The sequence below is a fragment of the Teleopsis dalmanni genome, chromosome 1, assembly GCF_002237135.1.
Source record: "Teleopsis dalmanni isolate 2A chromosome 1, ASM223713v2, whole genome shotgun sequence".
In the NCBI taxonomy this organism is placed as follows: Eukaryota; Metazoa; Arthropoda; class Insecta; order Diptera; family Diopsidae; genus Teleopsis; species Teleopsis dalmanni.
Genome location: NC_051846.1, coordinates 181,069,939 through 181,075,346, shown reverse-complemented (window position 1 = coordinate 181,075,346; position 5,408 = coordinate 181,069,939).

Below are 5,408 nucleotides of genomic sequence, written 5' to 3'. Positions count from 1 at the left end.
TAAATACCAGGCATGAAAGTTCATAAAAAGATTATAAATTCTATTTTTAAACAATTTTCATGTGTGTATAGTTAATTGAAAACCGTTTGGCTATATATTTTGTGACTTTTGATTTATTATTGCATTAAAAAAGTTTAAATGTCATGTTATATGTAATAAAAAGTTTAAATCAATTGACTTGTATAACACATATAAATTGATATGGTAGGCAAGCTATCAAGAGCACGCTTCGCACATTCGCTGAGAAAAAGTTTTCTATTGAAACAATTTTTGTTAAATATTTAAGTTAGACCATCCGAAAAATACAAAATTTAATAAAGTATTTATAATTATACTCAGAAAGTACTCAGAAAAATTTTTGAGTCCGTGTAAGAAAACGGGATGTATCGCATAAGATACAACCATGAGCTAGAACGGCTTGCTGAAGGCGATACAATCAACAAATTTATGCAAAAGCAGCGATTAAGATGGCTTGGAAATGTGATAAGAATACCGGATATAAGAACACCGCTTAAGATTTATGAGAACGAAGTATGAACCATCTGAAGAAGAGGGCCACCAAAACAACGATGGAAATATAGTGTGCAGCTGGACTTAGAAGTAATGAATATAAGAAATTGGAAAAGAAAAGCAAAACACGGAGAAGTATGGAAGACTGTTGTTAAACAGACTTAGGTAAATATATGGACTTTATAGTCACGGATGATGATGATGATTTATAATTCTTAGCTATATGTTCTTTAACTTTTTGCTTAAATTATTAAATTATTTTTTTATTAAATGACACCTTTATAATGATGTCATAGTTAAATCTTTTATCTTAAATCGCTTTGTGTTTTCGTTCCTTTTTTTTTGTGTTTTCTACTTAAGCGAAATAAATCATCCTTTAACCTGGTTACTAAATGAAACATTGACCTCGCCAGAGGCATTGTCTGTGTATAGCCTTCACCTAATCCTGCTCGAAAAAAAAATTCACATTTAATTAATATGCACATTATTCGTCGTAATGCAGCAATTACCCGCGCCGACCCACTGCCCCACCGTTTCCGTTTAATTAAAAAGCGAAAGTGTTTCAAGCTGTAAAATTGCAGTGCAATGCAGAGGAGGTAGGTAGTGGGTTGTATGGCAAGGCAGTGATTTAGGTTAAAGTAAATATATTTACCGGTAAAATATTGTGAAAAAAATATTTTTAATGCTTAATGAACTATAAACGATGTTCATAAAAGCTTTAAGATATTTTTTATATGCGTTCAAATTTTATTCTATATTAAGTAGCGCACTCACAAAAAAAAAACAAGAAGAAATTTGATGAAATATTATGATAAGAAAATTGGTAAAAAAATTCAATGAATTGCGAAAATATTGAAAATAAAATTACTCTTAATTTATTATATTATAGCTAACTACATTACAAGAATCAAATTAGAATAATTTGAGAGTAAAATTGCAATTTATTTAATATAAACATTCGGGGTAAGTACTATCAAGATATTAGAGTCAATAGTAATCAAAAAAAAAAATTATCTATATAATCGAAACCTTCCAGTTCCAACTGATGTAGAATGTTTAAAATAAAGAATATGTTAAGTATTTAAAAAATATGAAGAAAATATATTATATTTGTTAAGCAAGCTTAAAAATTTCTGTATATATATATTTTTATTTTGTATTTTCCTCGATATATAATTTACATATACAAGTATATATATAACATAAACAGTTGCATTATCTAGCTATACATAAGTATATAAAATTATGTATCGCTTCTTGCGGAGCATAAGACAGTAACAAACTCCCTCCAGCTTTGACGCTTTTGTGCTATTCTCTTTATTTCCTGCCAATAGCCACTGTTAAAACATTCTGCTCTTAACTATCGTATCCAGGTTATAATTGGCATTCTAGTGCCATTTTCGCTATATAATTCTTTGGTTTTCTCAGACTGTGTCCTATCCAGCTTCATTTTCTTTGTTTTATTTCGAGTTAGATAGATTTCGAGTTTGTAATTCACAGCAAATAGGTATAAGAAACCACATTTGCACTTATAGCTTATTGGTGACAGCTTTAGTTGCATTCCAAGTCTCAGACCCATATAACAGCACGGATTTAACACTCACATTAAATATTCGAAATTTGGTACCTTGAGCAATTTCTCGAGACTGCCAGACCGGACGAAGTCTGGAATGCTTGTCGCACTTTATTTAATTTTTATGTGGTGTCAGATTTCATCCCATCTTATATATTTGTTTGGAGAGAGCAATTGACAAGGGTTAAACTTGTACTCAGGCAAGTTTGATTAAAGCTAAATCACTTCTCCTCATTCCTAGAGATCCTTATCCTACCCCGGGAGTACGTTAGTATTACTTCGAGGTAGGATACATTTTAGTCATTTAAGACTTCCATCGGTGTGATCTGCTCCATTACTGCAGTATTCGTTATAATGGATTATAGAAATCATCAGTATTCGTAATAATGGGAGATACTGATGTATACTGAAGCTTGAAAAATGTAACTAATATAACTATTGTAAGAAACTATTTTAGTTTCCTGTTTATGGTATCTATCTATTATCTATGTATTAACATTTGTTTCTATAAAGAATTCTATACTGCAGCTTCTTATAATTAATTTCTTGCCTTAACTACTTGTTAACATGAAATTTGAATATTAAACTAAACAACTAAGATGACTTTTGACACAATTTCACAAATTGTTGTATACTGGTATCTGGTATCTATGAATGCCGTAAGTTTGTCAAAACCTTTAGGATGCAATCAATACATACATTGGAATGTTTGGTCTGATTTTGCGTTAGTCACAAATGTTTGCATCAGGAACTTCAAAAGTAATTTATGCTAACTCGCTTGCGATAAGTACGTGCATTTACGACTCTGAGCATTTGCACATTAGTTTCCTTTTATGGCCGGAAACAAATTACTCAAACTAAACTTAACCGCATAACCCAAATGCGAAACTTTTGATGGAAGTGTAATTACAGTGTATGTTTGCTGAAGTGAGCACAACTTTTGCTGGGAAATTATTTAATTTTGTTTATTATTTTGCTTGTAAGATATTTTTAATTTGCTTTTTTGCACTTTAGCATATAAGATATGTCAGACATGGAAGATATTTAAGAAATGTTCAGAAGTTTTGCTCCTGAAGATATATATAAGTTTAAATTAAAATTAAATAAAAGAAATTCCTTAGCAACACATTTTGTTTGCACTTTCTTCTGCAGCAATGAATTTTTAATAAAATCATAAAATATTTCATAAATTTTTACTTTTAAATATTTTAGTACCTAAACTAATGAACTTTGCAACCAGTCAATTATTTAAGTTTACACAAAATATCTTTAGGATATTGCACGATAATTTTAAAATTCCCTTTAAAATTTTAGAATTAAACAAAACCTACGATTTTAGAATTTCTGAGTTATAAAGTAAAATTCTTTGATATCAAATTTTGCAAGAAAATTATTTTCTATGAAAAAAAATGTCCTTACTTCAAGATACACAAATTAGAACTATTTGATTGTGAAAATACTTTAAAAACAGATATTTAGAAATCAACTATAATAAGGGTTTCTAAGGAAAAAAACAAATTAAATTTTTTGGTTTCTCTTAGTTCTTGACAGCAAAATGTAAGAATTTCATACATGATAAGAGAGATTATTTTCACAATAACTATACTTTCAGATTCAAAAGAGACATAGTTTAAAAGTAGAAAAAGTAGTTCCATGTGCATATGTTTTATATATTAGATTTATGTACATAAAGCATATAATGCAAAAATTGATTATTTTTCAGGTGTCCCATTTTCTTTTCATACACATTCCCATTTTATAGAAACCTTTCGACAACTCAACCTTAAATGACTTGTAACCAAGAATGAACTGACTGTTTAAAATAAATAAATTCTTATGATGAAAGATTAAATGTTAAAAAAGCATCGTAGTTGTTCAACTCAAATTAACTGAAACCAATTTATTAACTTATTTATTAACTTATTAAGTAATACCTTCTAAATAGCTTTGTTTGGATTACCAGGAATGCGGCTTATAAGCACACTAATGACGTGAAGAGACCAGGTGTCGTTTCCACAGAATCGGCCATATTAATCATTGATTCTACCAGTCACAGATAAAGGCTAAAATATGTTTATTTTATATGACAGGCCACCAGGAATTACTCTAATAGATCTACAACATCCAGAACAGCTATGGCATAACTACTTCAATATAGAATATCTTAATTAGTGCTAAAAAGAATATTAATAGTATTTAAAAAATGCTTTTTTTTGCAACACTAGACGTTAGAATTAGAAGTAACTAAATACGGCTTGTTCTGTTTGATACTATTAGTATGAACATATCCACCTATTCGCCAATATAGTAAAAATATGATTCGAAAAAAGTTTAATTCCTTACTAACCAAATCATAGTGAATGATATGAATATAAACTTTAATGAAATAAACGATAAACTTAAGACAAACGTCAGAGACCATCTCTTGCTTTTCGATGGCAAGAGATCCGGTTTCCGGTTCGAACGTTAGCTAATATAAATGTTAATCTTTGTAAAAAGCTTTTTATAAAAGTGTTCGATTTTGTACTTTTGTTGAACTAATAGAATTTTAAGTCATGATATCCTTAATATAATAGGACTTCAAAATGAAGAAAAATCCAATAAAGTGACTTCAAAAGTGAGAAGGAAAGTAGGCTGTAACAAGGAAAAGATCTTCAAAATGAAAAAAAATCCAATGAAGTGACTCCAAAAATGAGAAGGAAACTAGGCTCTATCTCATATGTCAGTGCCCATCTCTAACAAGGAGAAGATCTACAATATTTAGGGTCGCTTTCGGCACACGTACAAACACAACTATGAAGTAAGGGATACCAGTTTCATCAATTGTTACTACTCGACTCTACTCTTCGCTTGCTTCACATTTCTAACACGTCTTGTGTCCAGTCGTCGTTTTGGTCAATTGTGAGCAAACGCGGCTAATCTGCGAAGTTTTTCATACACACTTTATATAGAATTTCCGTCTGTTTGAATAGTTTGTCACCTCTGCTAACTATGCATTAATTTTCTGGATCATCTGTGACTTATTTTGGACGTCCCAGACGCTCTTCTTCAAAAACACTCGTACAATCACGTTCAAATTCAGCTTACCAATATTTTATTGTTGTTAATGACGGTATAAGGTTGCTGTAAACAGAATCTATTTCCATTGGATTGCATTCTTGTTTATTCTTTTAAATTGAAGAATTTTATTACTGAACGATATTCAATTTTTTCGATTTTATAAGAAATCACCAAGGTGCACTATTTTTATTACTTGCAAAAAGCTAACCAAATATCTGATGAAGTCGAAACTTTAGCAGTTGTCGTTTAAAACAAGTCAGATGTA